Source organism: Eumetopias jubatus, unplaced genomic scaffold (assembly GCF_037043125.1).
Source record: "Eumetopias jubatus isolate StellerSeaLion01/CBP00866 unplaced genomic scaffold, mEumJub1_p1.0 scaffold_12, whole genome shotgun sequence".
NCBI lineage: Eukaryota > Metazoa > Chordata > Mammalia > Carnivora > Otariidae > Eumetopias > Eumetopias jubatus.
Genome location: NW_028274818.1, coordinates 45,057,738 through 45,082,482, shown reverse-complemented (window position 1 = coordinate 45,082,482; position 24,745 = coordinate 45,057,738). Strand labels below are relative to the sequence as shown.

The 24,745-nt window shown below is 38.7% G+C and overlaps 1 protein-coding gene across 1 annotated transcript in view; it reads right to left on the bottom strand.

Annotated features, from left to right (window-relative positions):
• CUNH1orf21 (chromosome unknown C1orf21 homolog) overlaps positions 1-24,745 on the bottom strand; it is a 221,529-nt gene that overhangs the window by 75,130 nt on the left and 121,654 nt on the right. The gene's annotated exons all lie outside the window — the stretch shown is intronic.

Genomic DNA, 24,745 nt, shown 5'->3' with positions numbered 1-24,745 from the left:
TTGAACTGAACGATGCCACTAGTAATAGCAACAGTCATTTATTAGGAACCTGCCATGTACCAGGCAACTTGGTCCATGCTTTCCATTTCTAGTCTTCACAACGATCTTGTCGGGTAGGTATTATTTTTACTGTTCCATAGTTGAAAAGATGGAGGCTCAAAAATATTTTGTAAACTGCCCAAGGTCACACAGATAGTTAAGTGGGATCGGGGTCCACAGCCACTTCCCTCTGGCTCCAAACCTTGCTATCACACCATACTGACTCTGGATTTTATCACTGTCAAATGCCAAATTCTGGTCTTCTGGGAAAAATCAGAACAGGGAGGGAAAACTTTCTCTCCCTCAATTAAAAAAAAACCAACAACAAACCTATGTGAAATTTTCTGAAAAGTTAACTAAATATATACAGCCACAAGGAATGATAAGAATTGAGAAAATTCAGAAGAAATTTTTCATTTTTCATCTACCACACTAACGGCATACACATTTTTAAATGTTCCACCAATCTGTTTCAGGAGATAAATATTGGCAGTAACCACATGGCTGCGTAAGATGAAAATGTCCCCTTAAAATGGTCTGATCTACAATCTCAACTGGAGGAATTGTACTGCTGATTACTGAAAAGGGTAGGAGAGCAGAGAAAAAAAAGAATTCATCTCTGGTAGATCTGATCCCAACCTCCCAAACAGGTGGAAATGGAATTTAAAGTCAACTTCCATATAGTAGACACTCCAAAATTAGAGAGACAGTTTAAGAAAATATACTAAAAAAAAAAAAATCTGGCCCTAAGGAGAAAGTTACATGACCCAAAGGAAAAATGAAAAAACTAGATGATCTTGGAAACAATTATAAGCCCCCTGATGTAAATGTCACACACCATGTGAGAAATTTTCAAATGGCTGTTACTAGTTCTCAAGGAGGTAAAAAGAAACATCTCCATTAAGAAACAAGAACAGAGTAGGATGTACTCGCTCCACGAAAGAAGAAATAAGATCATCAATGCATACAGTAAATATTAAAATCAACACAGCAGAAAAATTGAGTTAGTGAATCAGAAATAGGTACAAGAGACATACATGGAAGGTTGAAAAATAATCAGACATTGAAAAGACGGTGAGAGATGACAGACATAGAAAATAGAGCGTGGAGTTGTAACTTACAAGCAAGGGGAGTCTCTAATGGGAGAAGAACCAACAAAAAATGGTCAATTTTCCAGAACCTAACACCAAGGCCAAATAGAAAAATCCTATGGATTGGAGATTGGAAATGCTCACTGTGTTCTCTGTTATATTTGTAAGCAAAAAAATACACTAAGGCATACCTATTTAAGATACAAAGCGTTCTGAAGTCTAAAACCAGAAAATCAGATCACTGTCAAAAGGTGAAAATTAGTATAGTTTCAGATTTTCCCTGTAAAAATTGAATCTAACAGAGGAGGTAGGATAGGAGTACAAGGACTGGGGGCTGTGTGTGTGTGTGCGCGTGTGCGTGTGTGCACCAATGGGTGTATGTGAAACCTACAAAGAATATTTAAATGGCTTCTGCATGCTAGAAAGGCTGTATCATCCCAATAACAACTCCACAGAAATCTGAGACTGTTGTTCCAAATATCAGGGATAGAATAAAAGAGGAATACACTTACTGGGGAATAGCGATGTTGAAAAAGGGATGGGTGACCATGGAATCAATTTTCCATTCAGCAATAAGTAAGCAAGATCACCAGTTGAAGACAGTTGTAGATTAAAAAAAAAAAAAAAGCCATGAAGAAAAATCCTAAGTATTGATCTTAACAAGTCTAATAACTGATGAGATCATTGAAACAGAAAAGAAAAAAAAGAAATGTAAATGAAACTTCAAGAGAAAGGAACAAGAATTTTTAAGATCCTCAGAATAAACTAATGAAGTATGGGAAAGGGAGAGAGTAAAGAGAAAAAAGTCAAAGGCACTGAATTACTCATATTCTTAAAATAGAGTTATTTTGTCCAAAGAGGTAGCTATCACCATGACCACCTCCACCACCATCAGCATCATCACCACCATCAAAGCTATCTCTGATAACAACACTCATTATGTGGCATTTTAAGTATTTTAACCCTGAAAAGAAACCTATGCGGTGGGTGTTATTATTGTCTCCATTTCACAGACGAAGAAACTGAGGCCCAGAGTGACAAAGTAACTTGCTCAAGGCCCAGAGCTAAGTGGGATCCTAACCCAGCTGTTAACCACCTCACTCTCCTGCTCTGCTATGACTAGTTATGACTAGAAGAACACAGGATGTACGGGATGTGCTTAAAAATAATCACTAGTACACATTTGAGGTAATAATGATCATTTTAGCAGCTACTATTTGCAGAGGACCTATGATTGCCAGGCATTGCATTAAGCATTTTAAAGACATCAGTTCATTTAATCCTAAGATCCTACAAGATACCGTAAAAGAGTTTATATAAAGATATTGTAAAGATCATAGTTATTAAGATTCTTGCCCAAGGTCACCCAGCTAGTAGGTAGCTAAGCCATGATCTGAACTGGGGTCTATTTGATCCTGAAGCACAGACTCCCTCTCTACTACACATCCCATATAGGGACAGGCATTTTTAAAATCAGAATGGCACTGCAAGATAAAAGAATATCAGATCGACTTGGTCTTTTAAAAAGGCACTGCCTCCATCAAGGTTACCAATGCTAACAGCTCAGTTCAATAGATGCTCCTCCACTCACTCATCCGGCTGAGGTTACCACTCCTCTCTTCAAATTCCCTCCTCCCATGGCTGTCCCCCAATTTTCCTACCTCACTGCCCTTTTCTTTCTATTCTTTTACTGGGCCACTCCATCTTTGGCCATCTCCTTACTTGTCAGTGCTTCTGGCTCTGGGCAAATGTTCCACTTGTCACCCTATGATAATGATGACCAAATATTATACATGCCCAGATTTCTGCCCACACGCGCGCGTACACACACACGTATCTGCATCTGCCTGCTATAAATACACTCACACATACACATGTACAAACAGCATCTGTATCTCTTTCAAAATGACTCAAGAGCCATTCCATTCAAGAAGTGTGTTCTTCCTTGCCCTCTGCCTTCCTACTACAGGTGGATACCTATCATAGTCCTTATCACATGAAGCCAAAGTGGTCCTTAACCCGCTTATCTCTCCTGCCAGACGGTAAAATCCCTTATCTTTCACTTCCCTTCTGTTTCCAAAACAAGGGAGTCCAGGACTGGTACAGATACTCCAGAAATGTTTATTAATTGAATAATAAAAATAAGAGTAGAAAGAAAGCATAAAAAGGCCATAATATTAGGTGACCCTCCATTTTATTTTATTTTATTATTTATTTATTTATTTATTTTTTGGTGACCCTCCATTTTAAAGTACCAAAATAATAATCAAAACCTGCAAAAAATAAAATGGCCTTGGGTCTCATTTTCATTCTCAATTCAATTAGCAAGAATTTTAAAAAAATAAAATGCACACTGCTGGAGAGGTTATCAATTGGACCTCTTTATCTTAGTGTTAAAATTGGCAGTCTCCAAACACTGCTGGTTGAAGGCATGAGGCAATGTATGTCAAAAACAATAAAACTATTTATAACCATCAACCCAATGAGCCCACTCCTGGAAACTTATCTAAGAAAATAAATCAACAGAAGAATATGGCTGTATTTGGGGATATGCTTACAGAAGCATTATATGCTATATAATAATGAAAAATAGGAAATAGACGAATACCCAACAGCAGGACAAAAGCTAAGGAAATCAATTTGAAGTACTTTTACACATCCATTAAAATTTAACATGATGACTATAAAGGAAAACGGAAAATGACCTAATGCTAAGAAAAAGCTGGAATGCAAAATTATACACCGGTTATGACTGCCACTGTGGAAAAACGATGACTTGCACCTGAGCAAGGACAAAACCATCTGACGAGAATTCACAAAAATGAAAAACGTGTTGCGATGATCGGGTTTTATGTCTAAAAATCCAATTTTAAGATGCAATTGCTATAATACGAAATGAAACACAGTTTGGATACAGGTCACGCACTTTATTAGCTGTACTACCTCAGGCAAGAAGCTTAACATCCCTGAACTTCGCTTACTCATCTATAAAATAAGAAAACTCTATTTCTAACTCTTGGCAGATTAAATGTGATACACACTTACTATGTACCTGGCACTGTTCTAAGCACTTTACAAATATGACTTTGTTTAACTAGCAAAACAACTTTTTACGATGACACACAAGGAAGTTCAGTAATCTACAGTGACAATAGCAAGAGAACAGTAACTGTCAATAGCTTTCCAATGACCACTGGATCAAATCTAGCCGCAATAGCACCTGCTAATATGTACCGAGTGTCCACTAGCATGGCAAGCATTGTGCTAAGGGTTTTCTTTGCATTATTCTACATAGCCCTTATAACAGTCCATTACAGAGGTACTATACTTATGTCCTCATGATATTCAGCCTCAGAGGTTATGTAACGTGCTAAGGAGTGAGAGAGCCAAAATTTGAACATGTGTTTGTCTGAGTTCAGAGCCAACCAGGTGCTTTGATACTATGTAATGATGCTTCCAATTTTTGCTGGGATGGTGTACACAGTCCTTCAGAGCTTGACCGTGGCCCACACTCTCCTCACTCTGGATCTGGAGGAGTTCTGAGTTGACACGATGACCTTTTAAGTCCCTGGCCTTAGCTTCTTCTGTTCCTCACCTGGTCTTCCTCAAAACTCCTCTTTATCCCTCAAAGTTCCATCTCCCTTACCTCAAGAGGCATAATTAATTGTTCCCTTATCTCCTATCTCTCTCTCTCTATTTTTTAAGTAGGCTCCACTCACAATGTGGGGCTTGAACTCATGACCCTGAGATCAAGAGTCGCATGCTCCACCCCCTGAGCCAGCCAGGCACTCCTGTCTGCTGCTCTTTTAGCTAGTAATTCATGTTTGTAAGTTAGCAACTACCATACTGTTTCTATGCTTCTTTACCAGACTGTTTCTTCCCAATTATGTTTCACAAAGGCAAAGAGCACGTTTTACACAGTTTTGTATACTGTTGTATTCCTGGCTTTAAACACAGTTCGTAGCATGTGATAAGGACCCAACTCCTACTTGCTGAATGAACAAATACTTCCAGCTGGGAGGATGTTTCCAGGCACACCGGTCAACACTGGAGCACCCTTCGTTGTGTGCAAAGGATGGAACATCAATCAGGGGCCCATACTTTGCTATACCGTTTTTCACAGAGCTTTGATGTAGGTAGTTTAGCTAAAATGAGGATATAAAGGAGACCCACCACTTGGACTTCCTAACATACTACATTTGGATTAAGGGTGCATAGTGCCATGTGGTTACTTGTTGGGCCTGTTAGGATATTCCATGGAAATTGGTTGCTCACTGGTTTGCCTTCCCCTTCTAGATAGGACTGTAGGTATTCCACACAATCCCTAAAACCAACAATAACTGACATGGAATTGGTGATTAAGGAATATTTGTTGAATAACTGACTGAATGAATAAATAGTGGGGTTGAGGCATTTTTCTCTCCCTGGGTTCTTGAGAAAATATTTCAACTTGTAGCATGCTCTACTAAACTAGTGCCAGACTTAAAAAAAATATAACCTTTCAATTTCATGATGCTCCCAGAATTCTGTGTAAATATTAAATGAACAATTTCAACAGTTAAACTACTTGTCCATCTATGTTATATCTTTCTCTACTCTCTTCAATAACTAGGAAATCACTGGAAGCTCTAACTTTATAGAGGATTTATTTTTCCTCTAAAAGCAGAATAGAACCTTTTTAGAAAGTAAAAATACTTCCCACTTAACATTCTTTAAAAATGCACAAAATAAGAAGATTCATTTGGTGGACATGTTTTCTCTCTTTATCCTGACATCGGTTCAGTGCTGAGGAACTATTATTAGAAAGTTCTCAGTTGAAGAAGATGCCTTCAAGAAGAAGATGCCTTCAAAATGAAGATGGGATGTAGGATACTGTGTGTTCAAAGCTAATTTTAATTATACAGGCTATAGGGTTACTGAGATATGCCAAACATTTAGCTAATTAGCAGACTCTTGAGACAAGAGGGCCACTAGAGATAGAAACAGTTTTTCCTCATTAATGAGTGATGACAAATTCTAGTTAAACACACATTTTTACTTGTACTATAAATTCACTTTACTTGTTCTTTCTTAAATTCTAAGAACATGAACTCATTTAAACTTAAAATTTAGACATTAAGACCAAGATGAAGATCTTCCACTTTAAACACAATGACCCAACACTGACTGCCATATTGGGGAAATTGGAGGGGGGTGGGTAAAAAATTATTTATAAGCTCAAAGACTCAAAATTGAAATTAGTTAGGAGACTCCATTTAAAAAATTCCATAGAAGGTATTCAACAAAATAGTAAAACCTAAGTTAACAAGCACTGAAGTGTCTGTAACTCTCTAGTAACTGGTATGTTTTGAGGGCCTATCATACGAAGAGAAATGAGAAGAACAGAGATAAGAAGAAAGTAGCTATCTTTCATGGAGTACTTACAATCTGCTGCAGTCTACTAGGTGTTTTACAAAAATCACCTAATTTGTTCCTCAAAACAGCCCAGGAAAGTATAAATCATTTTTCTTATTTTATAAATGAGGGATCAAGGCATATGGAGTTTGAATAAGGTCATCTGGTTAGAAAGTAGCTTGGCTATTTTTGATGACAGACTGCTTCTCTTAGGCTCATTACTGATGTCAGCTTGTATCTGGAGAAGATCTTATGAACAACATAAATGGTTTTTTGTTTGTCTCCCTGGATTAGATATATTTAGCAATTTGGGTATTTGGTACTTATATAAAGGTGTCTTTCTCAGGACATAAGCATGAAGTAGCTGTGTTTCTCTGGCAGCTTTTCTTTCAGAATAAAAATTAGATCCAAGGACAAAATCTAAATTTCCAATATGTAATCAGTGGGATTGCCCACAACGCTTTTCACAGAAAGTGGTCCCTACCCATCCTGAAACTTGAATAGGTTGGTGGCTGTAGCAGATTGCGGTTCCCAAAGATGGCTGCTACATATCTCCTGTTTCTGGTGCTCCTCCATTATGAAACCTTGCTACTTCCCCACCAAGAGGCGAAGGCTATTTTTCCACTCCCTTGAATATGGGCAGGTTCTGTGACCACTGCTCTGACAAAGAGAATCAGAAGAAGTGCCACTGCTTCTAGGAAGCCAGCTGTCAGGTGAGAAGCATGACTACTATCCTCAGACCACCATGTTGTGAGAAGCCCACGCTATGTGGAAAAGTCATTTTTAGGTGTTTGTTGATGGCCCAGTTGAGCTCATAGTCAACATCAATTGCCAGCCCTGTGAGGGAGCCATCTTGAACATCCAGCCCAGCCAAGCCTTGGGGTAACTGCAATGTGAGCCAAAATCTAAATCCAAGTGTGTGAGAGATCCTAAGCAGGAACTGTCTAGCTGAACTCAGTTAATCCACAGAACCACAACATAATAATAACTTATTATTTTAAGGCACTGCATTTTGGAGTGGTCTGTTACATAATAGATCATCAGAACAGTGGTGTTGGTTTTCTTCTAGAATGAAGCAACTATTTCTTTAAAGCAATTGAGGGTAGATTTTGGGGGCAGGGGATATGTTAAAATCTCACACATACCCAAAGTGGTAGCTAGGCAATTTTCTAGTTGAGGGTTATTCCTATAAAGAATTGAGGGACTACGAAAATGTACCTACATAAACATTCTTACATTTTGGGCTACTTTTCAATAAATTAGCCATACAGAGGTAGTATGTTTCAAAGCTGATGTTTTATTAAGAAAACAGAGTGGGTTCTCAGCAAAATGATTAGAAAATACGGAGTCAGTTTACCATAGTGCTGTCAAACTATTCTCCTTTTTAAAAGCAATAACCAAACATGATTTAGTCCCTGAACAGCCTCAGAATGCCAATAACTTGATTTACTTCTTTTTTTAAAGATTTTATTTATTTATTTATTTATTTGAGAGAGAGAGAGAGAGAGAGAGAGAGAGACAGCGAGAGAGGAAACACAAGCGGGGGAGTGGGAGAAGGAGAAGCAGGCTTCCCGCTGAGCAGGGAGCCCAATGCGGGGCTTGATCCCAGGACCCTGAGATCATAACCTGAGCCGAAGGCAGATGCTTAACGCCTGAGCCACCCAGGCACCCCAACTTGATTTACTTTTATATTACCTGCCAAATTCCACCTGAGCTGATGAGAGAGAATTCAGCACTAATGATCCCACGAAAAAGAATAAAATGCTGGGAACAGAATGATGTTCCAAAAATACTTGAAGGTTAAGTATAAGAGAAAATAATGCTTAGATAAAAAATAAACTCTTTTCTAGGGAACGTCAGAAGGCTAGCACAGATTTTGTCAAATCTCTTCAGCTTTTGGATCTATTGCTTATTTTTTGTTTTTTTTAACAATGACCTTAAGGCCAGGCAAGATACTGAATCACGAAAGAAATCATGAAAGAAAAATTTACTGGTATTTAAAATCCTGCATTTCTAAGCAAAGAGAGGGCAAATATATTTAAAAAAAAAACTTTCAATAACAAGGCAAGAATAAAGGAATTATGGTGCTTGATTAGCACACTCCATTCCTGGGGCAATTTGGTTAACTCAAGTTTTCTGTCATTAACTCTAACAATAAGATTTAAAAATTATTGCCATTTTGCTAAATAATGGAAATAATTTCACAACAGTACTTTCATTGTGTCTTTTTAAGAACTCCTAAAAAGACAAAGCAATTTGTCCACATGGTGAATGTGTTCCCTTCCCTAGTTTATTAAGTCCTGAAAAGTTATATAATGGCTGCATTCATTCATAGACTATGCCACCTGTGGCAGAATGAAGTTTCCACTGATTCTTGAGACAGAAACAGGGTGAATGCTCCTTTCCCCACCACTCACAGAGATGTCCATTACAAGAACAAGAGCAACAGGGGCGCCTGGGTGGCTCAGTTGGTTAAGCATCTGACTCTTAATTTCGGCTCAGGTCATGATCTCAAGGTCATGAGATCAAGCCCCTCATGAAGCCCCACATTGGGTTCCACACTGAGCGTGGAGCCTGCTTAAGATTCTTTCTCCCTCTCCCTCTGCCCGACCCCCAGCCCTCTGTCTCCCTCTCAAAACAAACAAACAAACAAACAAACAAACAAACAAAAAAAGCAGCAACTAACAATTCAGGTAGCATGATGTTTTGCTCTGCTGTAACTCCTTGTGTTTTAAATGCTTTTTGTATAATATCCTTTTCCTAAGTTTAAAAGTAATAAGTGTTCACCAGGGAGGAAAAAATTTTAAACGCAGAAAGGAATTAAAAAAAAAAAAAAGAAGAAGAATTTTCCACAACCCTGCTACCCAGAGAAACCACCCTTCCCTCTACTCTTTTGATCAGTTAAAAACAACACCACTGTTCTGATTATCTATTGTTGCCTAACAAACCACTACAACTTCTCTTGTAGTTTACTCTTCAGACGAAGTTCATGATCTGATCACAAAATTCCTGTGTATATCACAATGTTTATATGGGTTCTGCTTACACAATCAGAACCCTAAACTAATCTTTCTTAATGCCGATGGGATTTCTTGGTTTAAAAACGAAACAAAACACAAAAAACAAATGATGGAAAAGAAAACTGTCATGAAACAAAAGGGTAAGATTTAAATGAATAGAAAATCAGAAGCTCACTGAAATATGGTAGGAAGAGTACATTGTATAAATTTTATAATTTGATTACAAATTAAGATTTTAAAACTGGAAGTTAATTTTCCATGGAAACGGGTGGTATGAAAATAATTATAATGACCAAAATTTTAAAAATAAAACAAAGGAGGTCTTTAATAGCCAACATTATGTTTAAAATAAAAGCTATTTTTTCCCACTCATCCCTGCAGGTATATTGTTTGTCTTTGCCTTAAAACAAAGCAAAATATCACTATATTGCAAATGAGTCTTGTTCAAGGAGTAAAAGAATTTACCATTGCTCCAATTCAGAAAATACCGGTATTATTAGCAGGTAACCTCAATGTACTCCCAAACTGATGGATACTTTTAAGAAGTAACTTTTGAGAATATTTTCTACAGCAAAGCGAGTAAGACCAATAATAACCAGTTCAAAGAGTTTCATCTTAGCTCAATTATCTCATTTACAAGACTACAAGATGCCCTGAAGTTAAGGCAGGAACCTTATAAGTTTTAAGGCTCCTGGTCCACAACACTGAGGAAGGGTGCTCTTCTTCAGGAATTTGAAACCTGCTGAATGACCCCAACCCTCAAGCAGCCAGTGAAATGGTACTGTCCAGCTATATTTATGTATTTAATTCAACACTGTTGGAATAAGTGATGACTATTTCAAAACCACTTAAAAAGTACTACTATCCCAGTTCTGTACCCTAATTGAATGGAAGGATAATTATGGTATCTTCGAATATTCACAGTGTGTACAGAACAGGTCTTTTTTTTTTAATTCCAGTATAGTTAATGTACAGTGTTAGATTAGTGTCAGGTGTACAATACAGTGATTCAACACTTCTATATACTACTCAGTGCTCTTTGTGACAAGTGTACTCTGAATTCCCTTTACTTATTTCACCTATGCCCCACCCACGTCCCTAGGATAGGTCTATTTTTTCATACTTAATTAACTGTCATAATTTAGAATAGTTTTAACTTACAGACAAGTTGTGAAGACAGCACAGAGTTCCCATATACTGGACACCCGGGTTCCTCTATTATTAACACCTTACACGAGGATGGTACACTTGTCACAATTAATGAACCAACATTGATAAGATATTCATATTTCCTTAGTTTTCACCTGATGTCCTTCTTCTGTTCCAGGATCCCTTCCAAGATACCATATTACATTTAGTTGTCATGTCTATTTATGTTCCTCTTGGCTGTGACAGTTTCTCAGATTTTATTTATTTTTGATGACCTTGATAGTTTTCAGGAGTACTGGGCAGGTCTTTTTGTAGAATGTCCCTTAACTGGGCTTTGTCTGATGTTCCTTCTCATGATTACACTGAGGTTATGGGTTTTGGGAGGAAGACTACAGAGATAAAATGCCATTCTCATCATGTCATAACAAGGATGTATGCTATCAACCTAACTTATCACTGTTCATTTGGATCACCTGCCTGAGGTAGTGTTTGTCATGTTCCTCCACTGTAAAGTTATCTGTTTTCTCCTGTATCCATGGAGCATTCTTTCTAAGAAAGTCACCATGCAAAGTTATGCTTTGCCTCCTTGAGGACAGAGCACTACATAGATGATTTGGAATTATTTTGCATGGAGATTTATCGAGTCCTCTCCATTTGTTTATTGAGTCATTTCTATCAGTATGGACTCATGGATATTTATTTTATAATTTGTTCAAAGTAAATACATTGTTTACTATACTAGATTTATAGCACAATCTGATACGATATTATAATTTTGTTGCTTCAATTGTTTCAGTTTTAGCCACTGAGAGTTCTTTCAGTTGATTCTTGTGTCCCTGTGCCATACCCCATCATTGTGTGTGTATGTGTGCGTCCACGTGGGCACTTCCTAATATTCTAGCACTACAAAATGCTCTAGGATCATCATATATATCCCCTAGCCCTATAATAAGCCATGTATCCAAGGAATCCTGGTTCCTTTTTTCTGGAGAATGGTTCTAGACACAAGATCTGGGTGGTGGATATGCTTGCTGCTACTGGGGTATCATTGCTTCTAGGTTCTCTTAGCTGACAGCAAGAAAACGTGTGTGTGTGCATGCTTATGTGTACACCATGTCTCTACATGTGTATACATATATGTATACAAATATATGCATGCCCACTCGTGTATGTGTGTTTATACATAACTATCAATATTTCTACATGTAGCCATCTGTATCTACATTGGCTAAACATCAATTCTCACTGATGTCTCCAACAGTGATCCACTGCCATAGGATGCTGCTGCTTTTTTTTTTTTTCAGGGAGAAAGCGAGAGTGTTTGCGCGCATGCTCAGGGGGAGACGCAGAGGGAGAGGATCTCAAGCAGGTTCCATGTTCAGTGCGGAGCCCGACGCAGGGTTCGATGACTCTGAGATCATGACCTGAGCCAAAATCAAGAGTCGGACACCTAACTGACTGAACCAGCCAGGCGCCCTACCACAGGATGCTTCTAGCCACTTCACTTGTGTGTTTACAACCTCCCACTCCAACAGTGAGAAACCTGGCTCCACAATCCAGCCACCACTAATTAATTGTTTTTAGAATTGTTAACTCTTAGCTCCACAGTAAAGGTGTAGAGTGCTTATATACAGCTACTTTTACTTACAGTTTTAACAGATTCTATTCACTTCCAAAGTTACTCAGGTCAGCACATCTTCCCCCCACCATCTTCAGTGAGGTTATTTCATGTATTTGTAATACTGTTAGATTTCTTTATCAGTCTACATTCTACCCTGGATCCCCTGACCTCCTAAATGTTTCTATAAATTTTCAAACATTAAAGTTCACTCTCTTTTTTGTAGCATTCTATGCACTTTGACAAATGCACAGTGTCATGTATCTACCATTACAGTATCATACAGAATAGCTTCACTACGGAACAGACTCCTAAATACAGAGAACAAATTGGTGGTTGCCGGGGGGGTTGGGTGGGGTGGGGGGATGCGTGAAATAGGTAAAGGAAATTAAGAGGTACAAACTTCCACTTATAAATAAGTCATACAGATAAAAAGTACAGCACACAGAATACAGTCAGTAACATTGTAATACATTGTTATAACATTGTACAGTGACAGATGGTTACTATACTTATCCTGGTGGGCACTTAGTAATAGACAAAATAGTACAGTCAGTATGTTGTACATCTGAAACTAATACAACGATGTCAACTATACTTAAAAAAAAAAAATCCCCTGTGATTCACCTCATCAATCTTCCTTTTCCCACAAACTCTTGGAAACTACTGATCTGTTTACCACCTCTATGGTTTTGCCTTTTTCTGAATGTCATATAGGGAGAATCATACTGTATATATCTTTCAGACTAGGTTCTTTCATTTAGCAATATGCACATAAGATTCATGTTTTTACATGGATGGTAGCACATTCCTTTTTATCATTGAATAATATCCCATTGTGTGGATGTAACCAGTTTGTTAATTCACTCGCTGAAAGACATCTCAGTTGCTTCTAGTTTTTTGGTGATTATGAATAAAGCTACTACCAATGTTCGCATAAAGATTTTTGTGTGATCATAGTTTTTCTTTTCTTTTTTTTTTTTTTTAAAGATTTTGGTTTTTTTTTTCCAAGTAATCTCTACACTCAATGTGGGGCTTGAACTCAAAACCTTGAGATCAAGAACCCACTGTCGACTGAGCCAGTCAGGTGACCTGATCATAGTTTTTCAAATCACTTGGGAAAATATCCTAGGGCTATGATTGCTGGACACATGTTAAGACTACATTTAGTTCAGTTTTTTTTTTTTTAAGATTTTATTTATTTATTTGACAGAGAGAGACACAGAGAGAGAGGGAACACAAGCAGGGGGAGTGGGAGAGGGAGAAGCAGGCTTCCCGCTGAGCAGGGAGCCCAATGTGGGGCTCAATCCCAGGACCCTGGGATCATGACCTGAGCCGAAGGCAGACGCTTAACGACTGAGCCACCCAGGCACCCCAAGACTACATTTAGTTTTGTAAGAGATGTGAGTCCACATTGTTCAGAAAAAAAATTGTATTTCTATGTATATTAGGCATACAATCATAAACAGTTATGTGATTTATGACTGATTTTATTTATTTTCATTCATTTCTGTATTTCCCAAGAATATTTTAAAGTAATTTAAGCAAGCAGCACATATTTAATCACGAAAAAGTTAATTTAAAAAGTATAATTGGGGCACGTGGATGGCTCAGTCGTTAAGCGTCTGCCTTCGGCTCAGGTCATGATCCCAGGGTCCTGGGATCGAGCCCCGCGTCGGGCTCCCCGCTCAGCAGGAAGCCTGCTTCTCCCTCTCCCACTCCCCTTGCTTGTGTTCCTGCTCTCACTATCTCCCTCTCTGTCAAATAAATAAATAAAATCTTTAAAAATAAATAAAAAGTACAATTAGATAAGAGAATAACAGGAGTGAACCAAATCCAATAGCTATGTATTGTTGATCTGGTTTCACTAGCCCGCCAGCTCCCAGCCAGCCGATTCTTCGATATGAGTTTACGTGCTGTGAGTGTTAAGGCATCACACAGACTGTGAAGCATTTCACTATAATGAGATTCTCTGTTCTTTCCTTACAGCTAGAGCTCCCTGACATTCTTTTTCAGGAGAAGTCAACGATCCCGGCTTAGCATTTGAGAAATCCAGATTCATGTCAGTGTTGCTGTACCTTGTGTCTAATAATGAACTTTTGCTTTGTTTCTGAGAGCAGCCTTTAATTAATTTTCCAGTTCCAATCAACAGATTCCTATCTTGTTTCTGGTCTAAGTGCCCTCAACAGTACAAATCCATAAAGTGTTAAAAAAAAAAAAAAAAAGGTTTTTCTCCAATTAAGCAAGCCTTGAAGTGATCTAGTTATGAGAAGAAATCTGCCAGTAAATGAAAACCTGTAGTATACCATCACACGCTGACAGGAACAAAAAAAAAAAAAAAAAAAGGAGTCAGCTCATTACATTTCGGAAAGTATTGCTGTCACTGTCAATTGTTTTAATTTTCAAAGAAGGAGGAAATTTGGTATCTCTTATCATACGGAGCACTGCGGAAATAAATTAAATTAGACTTACTACGCACACAAAGCAGGCAGTTACAATGGCATCTTCATATATCTATTTTAATGTTGACAAGCTAAAACAATACATCCTCCGCCCTCCAAAGATGATGTATGAATTTTTTATGCCTGGTTATTTATTCCCACCTTTTCTGAATGACAGGTATAGAATCCATGGTTAGAATTACCAGGAACTTTTTAAAAACAAATGAGGTTGGCAAATCCTGTATCTCTGTTAATCCTGGGTATTACTTGCTCACAAATAAAGTCCACAAGAAGAGAGAGACACTTATCAAAGCCCAGACTTGGAAACAGTACCGTGGCTTTTGATACTCTCACCTCCAGGGCATAAATTATTAATTTCGAGTGAAGTTACCTCATTGAGTTTGCCAACTGATGAGTGAAACTTATATGTTTTGGTTTTATTTTTAGCATTGCGTAGGATATAAGAGAGAAATATGAACAACCTGCAGAAAAGGCACACCACTGTGTTTTTGTTTTAGAAACTCTGATAACAGCGGCGGAGCCTTTGGCGATTCTCTCAGTTGTCACTCATTTCCCCTCACTCCGTTGTTGAGACTGGGCCACTTGGGTAAAAAAATGCCCATGTTTCAGTGAGATAAATAAATCCAGCATCTAGAATGACCATGGGGATTGGACAGAATCAAGCTTTGAAGAGGGCTCCTTTCCATTTTCTATTTAAATATCAGGGTACTGCTCTTGGAGATGAGGCCAAAAATTGAACTCTAAGGTACTGTTTGTGTTTGCTGTACTTTCCAAAGTTAAATGGGGAAAGTTTCAGAGCATACATTAGAAGCCAACCTTTCCCGGGCAAGAGAAGGTCAAGAGTAACTATGTTCAATAACTTTTAGCCAGCACCTTGCATCCAAGGAAAGCATATTTAAAAGCAATCACATTTTGCAACAATGCTGAGAAAACGGAAGTCATTATCAACACCCTCAATCTTTAAATTAGAGGAGAGGTGTGTTCTATTTACTCTGTAGTCACAAATGCTGCAAACTGGCTAAAGCCTGTGGCTCTCTGTAAACCAGAAATTAATGTGGTAACGGAAACGAAATGAAACAAACAAACAAACAAAAAAACCCCAGCTAAAACACACCGACTAACCAAAACACTTCACAGCGTGCTCCATCCGCCTCCCCACCCACTCATTATTTGTGCCACATCTTCGTGCCTGGCTCTCACTATTCTGTTGCTTGAAATGCCTTGCCCAACCTCATCTGCCAATGAAAACTTGCTTTCCCCTCAAGGCTCTGTGGGAATGCCAGCTCTGTGAACCTTCTCAGATATCCCAGCAAGGGTCCCCCGTTCCGTTCTGGTTCTCCCCCAAAGACTCTATTAGAGACTTACAGCATATCTATCTGTCTCCTGGCGTTTCTGGAGAGTTACAACTGTGCCTCACCAACCCTCATATTCTTTCAGTGCCCTGGACGATGACTAGCTGCCAGTGAGAATTGAGTCCATTGAAATAGGGATTTATTCAAGAAATATTTGTACCAGGACCCTAACTCTGTTCATCTGCATGGGGTCAGTTCAGTGTATTAATATGGGAAAGAGAAAAAGCCATTTGAAATGGGATTTCAGTCATGGTTTGCTATGCCTGGCTTTTCACAGTAGTTGCTTTAAAACCCACCTTTGATTTACTGATTTCTGTATCTACTGAGTATACACTTTGCTGTCCCTTCTTTGTGGGAGAATGAGGGGTGCTATGAGGATACACGCTGTACCTTACTTGTGTTTCTTTTTTTTTTTTTAAAGGTTTTATTTATTCATTTGACAGAAACAGAGATAGCGAGAGCAGGAACACAAGCAGGGGGGAGTGGGAGAGGGAGAAGCAGGCTTCCCCCCGAGGAGGGAGCCCGATGCGGGGCTCGATCCCAGGACCCTGGGATCATGACCTGAGCTGAAGGCAGACGCTTAACGACTGAGCCACCCAGGCGCCCCTTACTTGTGTTTCTACCATGGAATAACAACCAATCTCAGGAAAGCATCCAGGTGTCCTTTGAACTAGTAACAAAAACAATCGCTATCATTTGCATTGGGCTTATGTTTACAAAGCACTTCTGTGGGCATTCTTTTATTCTTATAATGTTCTGTTCCTCAATCAGGAACTGTGCTTCGGTACAACACTTGAAACTTAGAAGGCTGATTCGACAAATCCCTCATCCTTAGAGAATTAAACTCTACTTCTGTTCTGCTCTAAAACAAATCACAGTGCTAGAAGAATCTGTAAGACCCTGAATGTGCCTGGCTCAGGTAGCACAAAAAGGCTGGCTGGAGAAAGGACGTCTTCCAAGAAAGATGAAGAGCTAGCACTCTTTCCTCCAATTCCTTCTACTCCATGACAAACAGAGAAAAAGGGAATGATACTACCCAAACCCTCCACTCGTAAGAGCTTGTTATTCCCTTAAGAAACTAAAAGGTTCAGGCGATCTCCCAGGTATGTGGAAGAACCAGAGGCTGATGTCAGCATCATACGCATGAGAGAAGAGGGAATGAGAATGGGGGTCCTTGAGTTGGAAGCAGGTGAACTTTGGGGAGGGGTCTTGTGCTAATGTGACTGTTTCCAAAGCTGCTCTTGGAAGAGGCTTCTCTGGTCTAAAGTCAGATACCCTCAAACCACTCTCCATCTTCACTTTGGTTTGGAAACCCTCAGTCCTATCAAATTTCCATAAACCAAAAATTCTCTACCTCAAGTCCAGATGTCCCCAAACAACCCACCCAATTCCAGCCCTAGCCTGAGCTCCAATCCAACCTGTACCTGGAAGGAGGGAGGGAAGAGAGGAGAGGTGCTCCACAGAGCTTGACCCTTTGTCTGGAATATCAGCTTTATTCTTGTCGGTTTATTTTACCTTATTCTCAAGAGTGCTAAGAGTGTTTAAGTAACTTGGGAAATTGGGACAATTTAAAGTCGTGGTCTTTTGCTATTATACTAGCTGCTCTGTAGAGTCATAGAAGTAAACATGGTTGTATTTGTTAAAAAGAAGAGTTTAAACAGACTCTTAGAGGGGGTCCCACCTAGGAGAATGCCTTTATTGGAAGGTCTATCGCTTAGTATAATAAACATTAGTGATTCAAAGTTTACAATGTTCATTCACATAAGTTTATTTCTTACAGGTATGCTCTAATATTTAGAGTGATATGGTGACTGTGGTCTTGAGCACTCAGCCTTCCTATTGACCCTATGGTTACGAATGGAATCACAGACTCATCCCCGGTTTCAGACTGTCCGTCAATACAGTGCTTTGGAGAACACTAGCCGCCTACAGGGAACTGCTTGAGCTGTGGGGCAGGGCGACTTGCCAATTGTTACCAGCTGGAAACCACTGCTCCAAAGAGAGCTCTCAGCAGTTTCTGGAGCATTTCCTCTAATCAAAGAGGTCTCCTAATCTCCAGGTTTTCAATTCTGGAACTGGATCCTCTGACATTTATTGGAAATCTAATGCACTCGAGACACATATGGAAACTCTCACAAACTCAGCAAGTAGAAGGAGGATGTAGCCACACCTAAAGTTTGATTCCACTCTCCTTTCCTGCTCAAATATATTAGAACATTCTTTTTATAGCATCATTTGATTGTACTCAGGAAGTGATGACTTAGACAAGCATGTTTCAAATCAATTCTCAACTTCTATGGATAAGGATGAAGTCAAAAGCATGGTGGGTGCAACCATGAGATAGGTCACTGGCTACAGAAGAATCTTCTCATGCATACAAAGATATCTGGAAACAGTGAATCAAAAGCCATTGTAATATATGTAAATCTAGGAAATGTATATCAAAAAAAAAACCCCTCCATAATCAAAGAATTTATTAACTCCTAAGGGAGGACAGCTTAAGAAGGACAGATGCTAAGGAAAACAAGACAATGTTTTAGCACATAGTAAGAGGAAGCACTTTAAAACTCAAACTGGAATGCCTTTCATTAGTCAAGATATTTACTTTGGAGAAGGAAGGGACTGAATGCTGCCAACTCTGGAGTAATTTACCTATTAAATTATTTATATGTAGTTAACCTACATAAATGAAGTTGGATGACCCCTGAGCTTTCTTCTACTGCCTTTTGTTAATCAATATCAGAGAATGACAAAAAACTGAGGATATTTAAGATAATGAGAAAATGACATAATCCCACTTACATTACAGATTCCCAAGGAGTCACAATCTGAGTTTTGCTACTACCATTCCCCTTTTAAAAAATTAACTTCAAATCACACAAATAATATACTCATATTTTCTTTAAAAAGTGAAAACCATAAGTTTAACGGTAAAAAAAAAAAAATCTCCTTTTACCACCACATACAATTCTTTCTCATCCTTCCTACATAATCCAACTCCATTGCAGACACTAGCCAACAATGGCATTTGCTATGCCAGAAACCATGCTGAGTTTACAAGCATAGCTTATTTAATTTTCACAATTTCCCGCTAAAGTGGGTTCAATTATTATCCTCATTTTGCAGAGGAGGAAATTGAGCTTCAGCATGAGTACATCCCCCATTACTCAGGTACCCACTGTTAATGGTTTGGGACATAGCCATCCAGGTTTTTCTATAAATCCCTATACATCTATGAGTATTCATAGAAATTGTAGTATGTTGCTATTTTGTTTTATTAAAAAAACCTTAAATGGGAACATACTATACAATTTGCAGATTTCCCCGTGACAGTTCATAAAGCTCTACCTCATTCTTTCCTAATTGCTGTCTAGTATATTACAGCTGTACCATTCTCCTACTGACAAGAATGAAGGTTATTTCCAGTTTTTCAACAGACACAACGCTGAAGTGAACAGTCTTGTGCAAGCTTCCTCATGCACACCGGCAGCTGCTCTCGGTGGATACCAAGATGTGGAAGTGCTGAGTCATGGGTGTGCATGTTTCAATTTTAATAGATACTGCTATGTTGTTCTCCAAGATGTCTGCCACCAGTATGTGAATACATATTTTCCTACAACCATGCCAAAATCTGGTATTACCAAGCTTCAAATTTTTCCCAGTCTAAGGAATCAGGTTTAAATTGCATTTCCCTGATTAAAATAAAAGTTATATTAGGCAATGCCATCCAGACTGGTAATTAAATGGTAAAGTGAGTTAAAGCAGGGCAACATAAAGATGTAAATATACATTAAGTATATGATTTTATTTTAAAATATATAGATGTTCATGTCCCTCTCATCTTTTGACGTAGGAACAAGGCTTCTGTCTTAAGTAAGGAACCACACGCGGAGGCTCCATGTGTTCCTCCTGCACTAACCACACCCTTATAAAGCACATCTAAGATCCCCCTGGTTTGGTTTCTTAACTGAAGTGAGAATATAAAGACGTGAAATAATCTGAGTGCAGAAATTAATTTAACTGAATTTAACAGCAAGCTTTTTAGTCATGTGCCTTCATCAAGACTTTCTAAAGCATTTAATTTAATTTTCAATGAAATAGCTCTGTTTCCACACTTGTGTTTCAGTGGCTTACATATTACTTAATAAATTACATAATTACAATGACATTCAACCAGTATAAACAGGTTTGGGAACCACCACACGGGCTCTTGGAAAACACATTTAACTGAGGCAGCACAAGCACAGAGGTGTTCTGGAGAGAAGACCACGAGCCATCCGGGTGAGCACGCTGTAGGCTGCAGTCAGCATCTTCCAGAGAGGGATTTATGAGTCTTCTTAGGCAGCGAGTTGGATAAGAGAGTATCCATTGTACCAGTGATGTGGAACATCTTTTCATATGCTTATTGCCCAATATCCTCTACGGTGAACCATCTGTTTCTGTTCATTTCATGTACCTGCTCTTCTCGTGGATTATCTTTTTCTTAATTATTTATAAGCATTCTTTATCAATCTCTTATTAATTAACCTTTTGCCTTTTAGAGGTCATAAATATTTTCTCCCAGGCTGTTGCCTATCTATGAACTACCTTTTTGTGGTTGTTCCGTTTCAGAAAAGTATTTAATTTTAATCTAATGGAATAAACTACTTTTCTGTCTTCTAAGCTTTTGCTTTCTATGTCTTATTTAAGAAAACCTCCCTTTGCTAAGATTTTAAACATATTTTTCTATGTTTCTTCTAATACTTCAATCATTTTGTTATTACTGGGCTCCACATGAGGAAGTCAAAGTTCAGAAGTTTTAGACGTTTGACCAAAATTACAAAGCTAGAAACAACAAAGCTAGGATCTAGATTGATACATACCTATATATAATCAAAGCCAATGCAACAATTTCACATCACCTTCCTGAAGCAGGAATTAAAGTCTGAGAGAAGTAAAGTGGAATATACAGATGTCTAACAATGATGAAAATTGGGACAAATGCACATCTTTGCACTGAGAACACATAAATGATTGACCTATAAAGGATTCATCATCACCCTCAGAAAACCAACATATCTCCTACACCCACAGAAACCACAGCCAAAGGGCTGGAGCAACTGGAGATCTAAATACCACTGAGCAACTAACTACGAGGTGCCAACTACTGTGACTTAGAGGTCCAACTACTCTTATTCACTCATGCATCCATCCACTCCAGCAAACAAAAATATACTGAACACCTAATATGTCCCAGGCAATGCTCCTGAGCTCCACACCCTCACTTTTGTCCTTTGCTAGATTTCTCCACATGGATGTTCTGCAAGTTCCTACAGCTGTGCTTACTCAAAACCAAGCTCTACGTTCACAGTGTACCTTGGATTCTTATGGTCATTCAAGTCTCATGCCTTCTATCTGCTACCAGAAAGTGAGCTCTCGCAGGTGAGATTTACATCTGATGCACCTCTGAGTCCTCCAAAGCACAGTGTCTAAGGACCCTGGCAATACAGGCTTTCTGTAACTGCACTCACTACATTTCGGTGTGATCAGCAGCTTCACTTTCTCTCTTGTGGACTACACTGTGATGTTTTTAAGGGTGGGCCAGAATGAATAACAAGTGAACGAAAAGGAGGGAAGGAACAAACCTCTTGTGTTTTCATCAAACCCTATCTTCCTAAGTGATTTTCCCATTTTGTTTGATGTCACTATTTATTCTCACATCCACCAGTGCTCTTCCCCCAGTGGCCATGGGAATTACCATGATCTTCTGATGCCTCTGCCTTCTTTAGACATCTATAACAAGCTATCAAATCTTGTTGCTTCTACTGCAACTTTGTCCAAATCTTTTCTGTTCTCTCGGCCACCATCTTGCTTCAGGCTCACTGTCTCTTGCAAAAGCTATGATAAATGATCTCCAACCCAGGCTCCCCACACCAATCCATACGACACCCACTGAGGAAAGTTTATGAACTTTCCTCATTCGTAATCTCATTCTGTCCGTGCCTTGCTTGAAACCTTCAAAGGTTCCCTGTGATCCATGGAATTCATTTCAGACCTCTCGGCTGGACATGACGGCTCTATATAATACCCCATCTACATTTTGGTTGTAATTTCCCCCTGCTGTCCTACTAACACCTTCTCTTCCCTCCTACTCCCCAAACAGGACTACATGCTTTTCATTAAATATACCTTGCATTTTCCATCTCTGTCACTTCTGCCTGAGCCAACCTTCCTCATCCTATCCTCCGAGGCCCATTGCAAACAACAGCTCTTTCATGAAGTAGGTCCAGACACCCCAACAGACAAGATCTCTGCCTCCTTTGATATCAGCAGCACTTTGTATTGCCTTCTTGGAGTCAATCTTGCTTGCCTGATTGATTTATGCATTGCTTTATGTATTTAATCCTGTTTTATTTATAGTCCTTTGGTATTCACCTTGTTAACTACCATAGAGCACCTTAAGGTAAGAGTCAGTGGTTTCCTTGTTTTGTGTTTTTCTGCAGAGTCTAGTACAGAGGCTGGTACCTAGAGGCAATCAATAAAATATTTGTTGGAACTGAACTGTTCTCTAAACTTTGCTGTAAGCTCTTTGAGGACAGTGACTTTAAGTATTGCCATGTCTCTTGATACAAATAAGGGCCTTGTCCATAACAGGTGATCGAAACATACTTGTTTAAATAACTTCATAGTTCCTGAGCAAGATTTTTCAAAATACATGTCATACTGGCATTAACCTAAAGTATTCATTTAGAAACCTCTCACCAATTAACATAAAAGAAAAAGGAAAGAAACACTGACCCTAACATTCTTTTCCATTTATTTTATATGATAATGCCTAACTCATACTAGGGGCTTATCATGTGCCAGGCTTTGTACTCCAAGCCCTACAATGCTCATCTCAAGCTGTCCTCACCGTGGCACCCTGAGGCCCTGCCTTTTCCCCACTTGATGGGCAGGAGGTGCAGAGAAGTGAAGTAACTTGACCCCACACTGAGCAAGTGGCAGAGCTGAGATCTGAACCCAGGCAGTTTCTGCCTCCAAAACCCATGGTCGTCACCAGCATGCCACAGTATCTGGATTGAGTTTGCTGAGCCCCTTAATTTTAACAGTTAGAGTAAAAAGAAAAAAAAAAGCTTCTAAAAATACTAAAAACAAGAACTTCTTGTCTTTTAGATTCTATTAATGGATGGAAAAATAGAATTGTTACATCTATTTCATCTACCTCAATGTAAGCTTCAAATTTAGAAGATCTATTAGTTTTCTCAAACAACATGCATGGTCCACACTCGATTATGCATCCCAAAGGACAGAACAGATGACAAACATAATATACTAGCAGACAGCTGAAAAATCATTTAATTTTGGGAAGCTGCCTAGAAATCTCAGAATCAAAGATAACCACTTACTCCCCCTTCTCCACGAAAGTCATTACACACTTAAAAACTCCTGTTGGTGGTGTGGACTCTGATTGGTTGGCAGAAAGGGGGTATGAGGGTTGTCACAGATAGTCTACAAGTAAAAAAACAAAACAAAACAGAACAAAAAACCCAGAAATTTCTCTCTTTTGAATTTTCATTCAGTCTGCACAGAAAAGCACTAGTGCCCATTCTGACCAAGTGTTGGAAAAGAATATATTAGCACCAAGGAGTTGAGAGACTGTGAAATTGGAGAGAAGGAAAAAGTGGTATCAGCTTTAAATATGATGAAAGGGCACACTGAGGAAAATGTTACATGCTGTAAGATATATGTCGTTGCTTCCCTTCCGATTTCAGAGATACAAGCATGCTAAGTAGAGACGGACTCTAGCGTTAGATCCAAGGAACACCACTGCCAGACTCTTCAGCCTCCAACAGAAATATTAAAGGTGAGATTTATAACTCAAGCTGAAATTATATCAAGCAGAAGGACAAAGTCTGATTTTCAGTAAAATGAAGTAGAAAAATACCAACTGCTGCTTCAACTCCTTGGGTCATCTATTTATCTATTCAAAGTCAGAAAAAATTCATGTAAAAAGTCAGATCATAGTAACTCCCACTATTAGTCATAGCTACTGTTTTCTAGATCTAAGAGCTAATGTTAAAATAGGCCATACATATGATGAATCTCTGTGACTCAAGCAATACCTTAAAATCCAAATCCCATTTATGAAGCAAAATTTTATTGCAGAGTATTTCCACTCTTTTATAATGATCTAAAATAGCCAGTTGTTGGTAACTTCAGTATTTCAAGGTGTAGATCAGATGTTTAGAGAAGAACAGAGGAGAAAAGAATTAGCCCATGATGTCCATTAATGTGTCACAGAAAATGACGGCGTGAAATACTCATGGGCGCTGGCCAACTCCCTCTGCTGTAGCAGAAATCACAAAAACAAAAACAAAGCACATAATGGAAAAAGGAGTTTAAGTCAAGGGAAAACACTTTATGACGTTTCAAGCTTCTTAAAAATACATCCACTCAAACATGAAAAGCACAGCAAATAATTAATCCCAAAATAAAATACAAAAACAATGTTGCTCTAACACATGGAATAAATGCACATTCTTAACCGTTTGTCACATCTTTTAAGAAGTCAGCGAATACGGCATTAACGAAATGTTTTCACAGAGATGGAACGTTAAGGTGTAGTATATACCAATTCACA